This window comes from Cavia porcellus, unplaced genomic scaffold, assembly GCF_034190915.1.
Source record: "Cavia porcellus strain 051 isolate PalLab524CR breed Dunkin Hartley unplaced genomic scaffold, mCavPor4.1 scaffold_11, whole genome shotgun sequence".
NCBI classification, from domain to species: domain Eukaryota; kingdom Metazoa; phylum Chordata; class Mammalia; order Rodentia; family Caviidae; genus Cavia; species Cavia porcellus.
In genome coordinates this window covers 78,198,295-78,209,938 of record NW_026947494.1, presented here as the reverse complement: position 1 = coordinate 78,209,938, position 11,644 = coordinate 78,198,295, and the positions used below count along the sequence as shown (strand labels likewise).

General features: G+C 36.8%; 1 non-coding gene across 16 annotated transcripts in view; it reads right to left on the bottom strand.

Annotated features, from left to right (window-relative positions):
• LOC100718470 (uncharacterized) overlaps nucleotides 1-11,644 on the bottom strand; it is a 286,223-nt gene that overhangs the window by 131,352 nt on the left and 143,227 nt on the right. For all 16 annotated transcript variants that reach the window (XR_010050631.1, XR_010050616.1, XR_010050619.1 and 13 more), the window contains one exon: nucleotides 2,402-2,568. This is a non-coding gene — a transcript (uncharacterized LOC100718470). The remainder of the gene's footprint in view (nucleotides 1-2,401; nucleotides 2,569-11,644) is intronic.

The window sequence follows — 11,644 nt, the reverse complement described above, 5'->3', positions numbered from 1 at the left end:
AGACAAACAAGGACAGAACAAAGCAGATCAGAACAGAACTATGTAAGCAACACAGCACTTCATCTCAAGACAGCCCAGTATTAACGGTAGCTACCATAATGGTTCTTGCTTTGAAATAGTTGAGCATACCTTCACATACAATAGTATCAAACCTAACAAAATAATATAAAAACATTCAAGAGAATGAAAGTATTACAGGGCATTCAGAACCAAATAACAGAAAATAAACAGTGGCTACTATATTATCACACATATTAAAATCCAATAAGATACAACATGATAGAACCAATGGAAACAAAAGAACAAAAGCATGGTAGGACCTCAAAGCAAGATGATAGTAAATCATCAATGGCTGTCATAATGTCTTGTTTTCTTCAAAATAGCTGTTCATACCATCACACACAATAAAATCAAACAAAACAGAATAAAACATTCCAACTAATGAATGAAAACATTATAAGGCTTCAAAGCAATGTAATGGGGGACTGTGATTACCTATTTCAGATTTTCTATCTTTAGTAATTTACCTATTATTACATTACTCAGATCCTTAATAATCTCATCTATTTTATTAAAAAGTCCATATGATCAACATTTTGGCTTTATCTTTTTTATAAGAGTGGTTTTGTTTATTTGGCTATTTATTTAAAAAACAATTCAACATCAACAATGAGTGAGGCACCATGGTAAGACTGTGATGTAGAGACACAGTCTCTGTCTCCATGAATTTATAGGTTCATTGAAGAAGCTGAAACTAAATGAACATATAAAATATTTAATAACAAATTGAGATACATACTAAAATGGAAAATAAATTATATGTGATGATTATAAGTAGATATTTGACTCAGTTTCTGAGTACAGGGAACTGGATGGGAAAAAGACGTAAATACAGTCTTTCCAAGTAGTTAGTATTTATGAAGAAGGGTATGAAAAGAAGGGGTGCAAGAGAATACTGGGGAGAGGAAATGGGATTAAGAAAATAATTAAGATGGATCATGTACATGCATTAACTACTCACAATAAATGCACTGTATAATACAAACATGTACTACAAAAATATAAATTTATTCAATACATAAAAAATATTGTGTGAGGAGCAAACAGCATGCGTGAGTTCCCTGAGTGGGAAAGGGGCTTAAGAACTTCCAAAAATGTAGAGACGTCATGGCAGCTGCGCCAGATACGTAGCTAAGTAAGGAAGGGGAGAAGAGAAGGAGCAGTAATTGCCAGCGTGGGCTGGAACCAGTCAACAGATGTACTGATTACATGAGGGATGGTGTGTTTTATTTTATGCAAGGAAGGGGTAAATAGAAGAAATGTACAATTACACGTGTTTTTAGAAGATTCTCCAAAATAATAGATTGAAGGGAAAAAATGAAAGCAGAAGCATCAGCTAAGAGGTAACACCATCTAGGTAAACCTGCTGCTGACGTGAGCTGGAGATGTGGAGAATGGAAGCTGGAGACAAGTCTGAGAGCTGCCTGGCAATGGAGCCCAGTGTACTTTACTTCTCAATATGGTGGACAGGAATTATATCAACATAAATTTTCAAATGATCTGATTAGAGACATTTTGATAATGATTCACCAGGAAAGAAGGATAAAAAGTAAATTTCTTCTCTAAGTAGTCATCTGAGTGAATTTCCAAAAAACTGAATTCTGTCTGTCTCATACATACATGTGTAAGTACATATGTGTGTAGGTATCTACTATTATTTAAAATTATATGTAGGGATATATCAAGGCATACAGGAACGTAGTTTCACATTTGTTTAAAACTTAAAATGAAAATTGAGTAACATCCTAAGCTGCTATAATCAGTTCTTTAAATAAAGCTGAATTGCTTCATTAAAGTTGTCAGAATATGCACACAGGCTTAATAATCCAAAATGTGCATTGCATAATTTAAGAATTTAAACAGATAGTAAAACTGATTTTAACTACTGTGGTCATTTACATGGACTCAGTGAATGTAAAAAAAAACCCACCACTTACTGGACTTGATAAATTATTTTTCTTAACAGTGAATACTAGCAATCTTTGGTCTAAAATTGAAAAACAAAAATTATTGACAATTAGCACCAAATGGTACTGAGATATAAGGGGAGATCTTAATGCTGAACACTGCTTCTCATGAAAATCATTTTTCTTAAGATATTTCCTCTGAAATTATAAAGATTTGGTTACATGGTACTTAAGAACTTTTCCAAAACTTGGTTTCTGATGAAAAATATTTCCTTAGCTGCAGATGACAAAAAGAAAATTGGTTGTACTTTTAACTAAACCTCCTAAAAACATTCTTAGTGATGTGCTCTTTCAAATGCAGTACCATATAATGAACCTTTACAGAAGATAAGCAGAAAACATTTATTTTTATATACTCAGAGAAAATTACATACCATAATTAAATTCCTTAAGTGTTACTGAAGCAACAGAGACATGAAGTCTTCGGGGGGATTCACAAATAGCAGACACCTGAGCTGGGCCATTTTGGGCATAGTCTTGTAAAATTTTCCTCAGCCACTTTAAATTGCAGTCACAAACCAGAGGGTTGAAATCCAGGCACCTGTGTGTTGGGCAAGAGTTACAACTGTTAGAAGTGATCACCCATTTCTAACGATGAATCTTTTGTATGGATAAAATATCATTCATGTTTTATCTCTAGATTCTAGTCACCAATATACAGACTTTGAGAACTGGTTCCTTAATGACAGTTCCTAGCACACAGAAATAATTAACACTGGAAGTGATTAGTACTGTGACTGGAATGTTTCCCATTGTATGGACTTCTACAGTACCCATAAAAATGTGCAAATATTATGCATCATTAAAAGACTTTCTTGCATAATTATGTATTTCAAACAAAGTAGAACATTTCAATATTAATAGTATAGTTGAAAAAATATTTTAACACTTGAAAAGCAATTTTCACTTAACATACACTATATTGATTGGAAATCAATTAGAGACCGCCTGATTATTATGACCACAAAATATAGTCAACAAGTAAGAGACAGAGGAAAATGGTCTCTCAAAAACGGAACAAAGATGGATGGCATTTTTCTAGAAGGAAACAAGCATCAGTAATCAAAATGTATCTAGAAAAAGTCAACAAATAACTCTCTTTAGCCTCTCTGCATTGGTCCTTCCTGACTAGTGTCCTAGTCTAAATTCAGAAATGATACTGGGGCTGTTTTCTTGTGAGTGTTGTTCTGGGTAGCATCTTGACTACTTCACTGATCAGTGGTTTAAGTTAAGGGGAGTAAGTTGGAGAAAAACTTGTTTTACAGTTTGGGAAACTTTAGTGTGACTGATGCATATCTGCAAAGAAAATAAATTTTTGCTGACTGTTCCTGTTTGGAGCCCTTACTCTCATGGTTACCTTCCCCTACCCAAGTCACCAAATATAAAGCAGTTACTAGAGAAGCAGTCCGTTACCCAAGAAAGGGTCTTGACAAGAGACTAACCATAGTACTCTGGCTCCTTTGAGCTCTATTTCAAATAGACCTGACTTTAGAATTTCCCTCCTCAAGTCTGCAACATCCATTTTTAGCAAGGACTTTGTTAAGTCAGTTTCAGGGGCACCTTTCATCCTTGATATTGGATAAAATTCCTCATCCTACTCCATTCTCCAGACAACCATGATCACCCACCTTGCCGTCAGAAGAAGTCCTGTTAGGTCAGTTTAACAGGAGTCTCTCTTCCTCCTGAAGTTTTCTTACAGTAATTTTTCATCCACTGATTTCCACTCTAATCCCTGATTGTAAATTCTTTTTTGTTCATGCTGTTTTAAAAGTTAAGCCAGATCTTTCTCCAAAACTTCAGACCCAATTGTGATAATCTCTATACCCACCGCAATGGCCCCGTCTGGATAAAATCTTCTTTACTGTGCTTTAACAGGTGTCACTGAGTATTTTGCTTTAGTAATATGATGACAAATATTCATCTTGGTAACTATTTCTCATAGCTGAGACAAAATACCAGACACCCAAAGTTAAAGGAGGAAAGGTCTATGGTAGCTCATAGTTTGTAAGTGTTTCAGTTAGTTGTTGGCTGACTCCAGGGCACGGTGCCATGACAGAGTCCATGGCAGGCCGAGGGTAGTACGGTGGCAGAGCACTAAGCAGCAGCAGCCTGCCTGTCCACCGTTTGGGTGCCACAACCCACACTCAGGCCCGTCCTCCCACTGTCCACACCCAGAACTGTGCCACACCAGTCAGCACGCTGATTTACTAATCATACCCTTTTTTAAAAAAAATTTTATTTAAAAGGAAAAAGAGAAAAAAACAGAACAAAACAAAACAGTGTAAGGGTACAAGTAATACAGAACTACAAAAAAAAAAAAAAAAACAGTAAGCTATCACCAGTTAATAGATTACACACTATCATCTTTGAAACAGTGATTCAGGTCACAGGATCAAAGCATACAAAGCGAACATTCAAACAGTGAGACTGCAAATAGTTGTGTTCAATGATCCAAAGAAAAATATTAATATGGTCATCTACTTAACACACCTAAACACACTTGCTGTTGTATCCTTTAGGGCACTTTTTTCCTCTCTTTATTACAACAAAATTTACACATTTGAGGTTTTATTGCTCCCATAGATCTTATTACCATACCCTTAATCTCAGCACCCCCCACTCTAGATCCAGTCACCTCTGAGAAGCCCCACCTATAACTGCATGATGCGTGGGGGACACAATTCATAAAAATGTTACACAGTAATTACCTCAGTATTACCTAAATTTCTAAACCCTGCTTCTTTATCTCAAGGAACACTGAAATGGAGTTTTATGGAAGAGAAATAATGTGGTATATTGTAGCTGAATTTTGGAAAAAAGTGTATGCCTAGGACTATTACACTTTCGGGTGTTTTTTTCTTTTTGCTGGTCAATATTTTATAAGCAGTGTAGGCCTAATGACAATAACAGTAAACTGGCCACTATAAGTGTATTTAAAACCAGACATACTGGTACACTCCTGTAATCCCAATACTTGGGAGGCTGAAGCAGGAGAGTCAATGGAAGTTCGAGTACAGCCTGGGCTACAAAATGAGTCCAAGGCCAGCTTGAACTGCACAGTGAGACCACATCTCAAAAAGACAAAAAAAAAAAAAATTAAAAAGCTAAGAGTTGCATCAACAATCAGAAATTAAAAGATATTACCTATTTCCTAAGCCAAGTAGACCAGAATTAATTGCTTACCAAGCAATTTACAAGAAAAGCAGTGTAGGTCCTGGGATGTGGATCAGCAGCACAAGTGCCTGCATGCTAAGCACAAGGTCCTGAGTTCAGTTCTTGGTACAAAAAAAAAAAAAAAAAAAAAAAAAAAAAGGAATGTACCCATTATAAGAAAATCTTCAGAAGAAGTCTATAAATAATGAAAAATAGGGCTGGGGATTTAGCTCAGCGGCATAAGCACCTGTCTTGGAAGCAGGCAGTCATGAATTCGATCCCCGGTACTGATTAAAAAAAGAAAAGAAAAAAAAAATGAAAAATCATCATTAAATTCTTGTCTAAGTTTTGTACAAATGGTGACCAGGTATCCAAATTAATGTTATTTCAACATTTAGTTTATACTGAACATTTTATGGTTCACAAGTCAGATAATACAGCTCTTTACTATTTCTGGTACTATTTCTCCTCATGCAAATTAATTTCCTCAAGCCTCAGAATGTTTTTCTATAAAATGAGAATTTTTATAAAACCAATTATCTTTATTTATGTCCCAGAATACTACCCCAGTCATAAGTACTAAAAGAGTGTCATTATCTCAGCAGCACGTTTACCAAGGATGTAAAATATAGGGCTATAATCTATTTTGTTGGAGTTTTTTCTGTTTTATTCTTTGCAGTCTCTCTGAAGTTAACCAAAACAGTTCACAAAGTATTTAATATCTGCTGGCAGAATCACTTTGATTGTTTTACTCTCGATCTTAACCTAAAAGGTGCCTCTTGCATCAAAAGATTGCATTGTTAGTTGCTACTGATGTCTTCTGTCAAAGATGCTTGGTCAAAAATAATATTATCTTAGCCGTATCTACAGAAAGAAATTTAAAACAAAGACTCAAAGACTTCTCTTTTTCCTGTAACAAATATATATATATATATATATATATATATATATATATATATATTATCATAAAAGCCAAGATGTGAATGAGCTCTTCTTCATAAATATTTTGTGAAGAGAAGGTAAGTCTGCCTGAAGTTTAGATTAATGTTTCAACACAAATCCTTTGCAAAACCCAGGAGACTTCTGAGAAGTAAACTTAATACTCACTTTCTAGTCCTTGAAAAATCTTTAAAAGGGTTTGACTTTAGTGAGCTACACACATATTTAGTAAAGAAAATGTTTTCTCGTATGATTTTCTCACTACCATTGGATACCACTTCATAAAGCACTGACCTGCATGCTCTTTGGAGTGTGCCTAGGCATGTGTGTGCGTGGCCTCCGTGGAGGTATATAATATGAAGGCTTTAATTCCTTTGATGTACTGTTTATGTTTTTTTAAATGCACAATAATTGAATATTTCAAAATAATCTTGGACATTTTAATCCATGTTGATCTATTAGATATGTGTGGACTGTTTTGTTTGATAATGTTATAGTAACATAGTTTACCATATTTAAAATAGGCTTATCTATTGGAGAAAATTTAACTTTGGTAATGCATCCCAGTTTTTACAATTGTTCTATTCATAGATAAAATAAAGATTCAGGTCTTCTTGCCCTGTATTAATGTCATACAGGGCAAGAACACTAAAAAATGTACCCAAATAAGTTCTAAGTGTTGATATTAATGAATCTAATGCTAGGAGAATGAAAGAGAGCTTTGATCAAATCACACCCAAAGTGATGCATATATATATGTATATATATATTCATTAATGCTGCTACAGTAAGTGCACATTACTTGATGTGCAATTACAAGCAAAGTCATGCTAAATCTGTCTGGATTGAGAAATAATTTAATAAAATGCTTTAATTTGATATTTAAAATATGCAGCACATAAAAGGTAAGGATATAGCAACCCAGATAGTATAATTTTTAATTAGGACATTCCCAAAAGAGGAGAAAAAAAATAAAAAGGAAAAATAGCCAAATAAATAATTAAAGAGAATATTTCAAAGCCCTCTATGGATCTGAGTATGCAGATTGAAAGCATGCATGAAATGCAGTCCAATGAAAATTCTCATTCCATAACATAAATTTATAAACTTTTAAATGCACAAAATAAAGAAAAACTTGAAACCTCCTTCTCAAAATAAAATTAATTTTCTATAAATAAACAAAATCATAATAGGCTAGAATAGATAAAACGGCCTTTGAAGATCAGAGGAAACTGTTTTTGAACTTACAGTTTTCTAAAAGATGAACTATTGGTTAAACACGAGAGAAGAAAGCACGTATTTCCAAGAATTAAAGACTGTCAAAGCCTAAACCCCATTTCTCTTCATAGAAAGCTATTTGAGCGTACACTCCAGCAGAATGAAGAAGTTAATCAAGAAGAGGAGGACTCATACTAGGAGCCTTGCATTAGAAGATGACAGCCTCTGATGGGTAAAAATGACTGTGTGGCTTACGTCATTTGGCGGCACGAGATGTGAGCACAGCACACTATCCTGGCTTTCTCTGTGGTCAGGGCTTGTGCCAACTCAGTGTATCACAATGCGGAGGTTTCCAGAATGTGGAATGCAATGGTACCCAGGTGTCCCCCAATGGAGCAGTGGCTGGTCAGGCTTCTCCCTAGAGCAGCACTCTGCTGAACGGGCCTGGGTCCACACCTGAAGGGGCCTTTCTGCAGTTGTTACTGGTTTTGGTCACTATTGAAGCCAGAAAGCTGTTGTGTTTCAAAATGTAAGGAACAAACTGGAATTTGTAAATGTTTTGTAAACTCAAGCATTTGCATCAGAAAGGTAGTATTTTAAAGGGCACTGATGTCCCACCAGACAAAGCACCTAGTAAAGTGATTGTTTTATGTACTAAAAAGTGAAGACTGTGCCAATACACCGATGTACTTTTAAATATGTACAAATAATAGGTCCGGAAAACACAAAAATTGTATAAAAAAGTAATAATTCAACTCTGAAGCAAACTATATATTATTTTAAATAATTTAAACCACATGAGAAAAGTTAGGGTATCTCTGGGAAGACAGTGGAACGAAGGCAGCTGAGAGACAGCTTCTCCGATGTTACAATCAGATGCTGGAGTACAGTCATGTGGGAAAGATAAGGATGATGGAAGTGGGTCCCCAGAACCTGAAGCAAGAATCAGGGCCCATGGGGAGAGCAGAGAAGGCCCACAGTGCAGAAGAGGGGTGTGGCAAGTGGCTCTAAGCCTGGTCGTGGAGCAGAGCGAGGGGCTGGAACCTGCACACACCTGCTGCCTACAGGTGACTCTGGAAGCCTCCACAGAGAAACGCACCAGTGCTACAGAGCAGTGGCTGTGGACTGCGGTGGCAGGGGGTCATGTGGATTGAAATGTCCCCTTTGAGAGGATGACTGGCTGTTAGACATTTTAGAAACGAGACAACTGAAGTCACAACTCACAGCAGCTTGAGGCTGGCTCGATCTAGTGGCTCTAAGTGTCAGGATGAGGCACAGACCAATTCACGTTAGTTGGAGACCAGGACTCAGATTAGAATTCAGAGCAAGGAGGAGTCACTCGGAGTGCTTTGGGCTGAAAAACTCAGGTTCCAGACTCAAAGCCACAAGCTGGAAACAGCCCAATTTCGGTGGAACGAAAGGCCCAGTCTGCTGAGACTTTACACCACTGCCACGATTCTGCTGCTGGCTTACCGAGAACAGTCAACCCTGGTCCACACTCTGTCCGCCTCCTCTGTCAACCAGTGACAGCACAGACACATCCTGAAGTGGACATTTTTTCTGCTTCACTTTCTTTTTTTGGCTTTTAATTTTTTTCTTTCTATTTTTCTCATTTTCTTGTTTGATTTTGGTTTTGTATAGGAGAGAACATTGTTACTGTCTTTATTTATTGTTGTTATTTTTTTTCTGTTCTTCTTTGTTTCTTCCTTCTTTCTTTCACTCCTGTCTTCATCAGTTCTAAAGTTTTCATAACCTTTCTCTGTCCTGTAGCCTTGATTTTTTAATCCCTTTCTCTTCTTCTTTGTCTCTATTTTTACTAGAACCCCTCTTAAACTTCTCCCCTGAAGGTAAATCACCATGCTGAGCATTAATTTTTTTTTCTTTTTCCTTTTTATTGGTACCGGGGATCGAACTCACGACTGCCTGCTTGCAAGGCAGGTGCTTATGCCGCTGAGCTAAATCCCCAGGCCCCACTGAGCATTAATTTACTGGACACAGTTTTCTGGTTTGTTTTAGATTTTGTTACACAACAACAAATCTTGTTCTTACAGTTACAGGGGAAAAATTAATTGTTACTAAAGTTTGCCATTTTCTACAGTGTGTTTGATGCTACTGGTACTGTTGATTATACTCCTGTGCCAGGTGACATAATTCTTCTGATCAGGAAAAGCAGCAGGGACCCAACATTGCCAGGACCACAGAAGCTCCCTCTGGCCATCCCCAATATCCTCCTTTTCACCAAAGTTCACCCCAACTTGACTTGTAAATGAGACGTGTATTCCAGCTACCTGTATGAATTTCTTTTGAGAACCGGATAGAACTATGTGACATTCAGTGTTTGTATTATTTTTTCTGGGATTTTTTTTCTGAGATCTAAACATGTTGTTGCATAGCATCTCATTTTATGAGTACACAAAGTTTTAGTCTATTTTTATTGCTATGCATTTAGATTCATTTCTGATGTGGAACATTTAGGAAAAAATACTGCTCTAAACAAGAACACATATTTGGGTGCACAAATGTGTGCTTTTCTGTTGTGTATAAGTGTTCATTTTCTCTTGATGTAGCAAAATGTCCTAGACAAGTTACTAATTAAAGAATAATAGTGTAAAGGAATAGTTTGGAGGCAAAGATATTTGAAGCTGGAACTGCGTCTGCTGAACTCTATCTGGCAAGGCCCTCACTGTGCCTCAGGCAGGCGCGGCAGCACGGTGAGCAGAACACAGGAGTGCCGAGCTCAGATCCCTTTCCTTCTTTTCTAATGCTACTTCCTCTTGGAGAAGGGCATCCTTAGGACTCCAATGACCTTAATTAAACCCCAAGGCCCCACATTCAAATACCACTAACATGTAAAGTTTGGGGGTGAAATTTGCAACACACAAAATTTGGGGGCACACATTTGAGCCCCCAACAGGGTGTAGCTGAAAATGAGAATGCTGAGTCCCAAGCTGCTGGGGACGTGTATGCTCAGTTGTAGCAGCATTAACCATAAACTTTCCCCCTAGATTCACCTCATTTGTGACGCAGCTGCCTATCTCTTATTCTGTACATTTAATTAATTTTAATTCACATTTTCTACAATTGATAGTTCTACAGTCATGCTTTTCTATAGTTGATTTCAAACTATAGAATGTGTTGAAACAGCTGTGTTATAACATAAAGCAGCATAATATCCTGGTCCCCAGGGCACTCTCATGTGCCCCAAAGCAGAACATCTGAAGCAGACACAAAGGACATGGAAAGGATCCACACTCACAGTCGCTCCAATTTCTGAAGGTCACTGAAAGTCACTGGCTGTAGTGCTTCCAGTTGGCTAGAATGAATATTCTGGAAGACAGGCACTTGAGTTGGTTATTCTTTGTGTTGCTAAGTAAAATAAAATGTTTGGGGAATTAGTTGTCACTTTAGCTGAAATTGTGGATTTTGCTGAACCCATTTACTGTATAACATATATGAATACTGGGAACTCTGAGATTCTTAATCTCTTCTGCTTTGCATAGCCTTAAGTCTATAAACCTGATGCTCCAAATTGGATCCTAATCCCATACATAACAGGCCATGATACACCTCTGTGTCAGGTGTACCCTGGGGAGAAAGATGCCAAATAGCTGGGAAAGTCACTGTTCTACTCATTAAAATTAAAAGTGCAGCTAAAGTAATAACTAAGACTCCAGTCATTGCAAGACACATTACTAGAAATCACACACTTTATTAGCATTTCAAAATAGGGAGAATTTTTCTTTCTGGAGAGCGCAAAATGGCACATTGGATGTAACAGATTAAGACATCATGAGCTGCTTAGCAAAAGGGACACTTCCTGAGAAATGTGTCATTAGGCAATTTTGTTGTAAAACTTCAGAGCACACTTGTATAAACCTAAGATCATCCAGCTCGGTAGCTCCACGTAACCTCCTAATGCAAACTTGAAAGGGAAGAGGCTGTAACCCAGCATAACAAGACAGCCTATTTGAGGCTAAACATTTTCACAACTGTAAAATGTATACCCTAAAATAACAATTTGTATAGTAAATACATAAACTGGCAATACAGTCATTTATTACCCTTATCAAGTATCAGGTATTTTACATAATTATATGTGCTACATTTTCATAAGACTGGCAGTGCAGTGGATTTATTTATGCAAGCATCACCACCTTGTTCTACATCATAATGGCTGCAACACTACGAGGTGTCAGAAATGTGTCAGCCTCATAATAATGTTATGCATGGTCCCTCATTCACAGAGTACGTTAGGCAACATAGGACTGTATCTGAAATAAATTAATTATAATAGCAGAACAGGGATG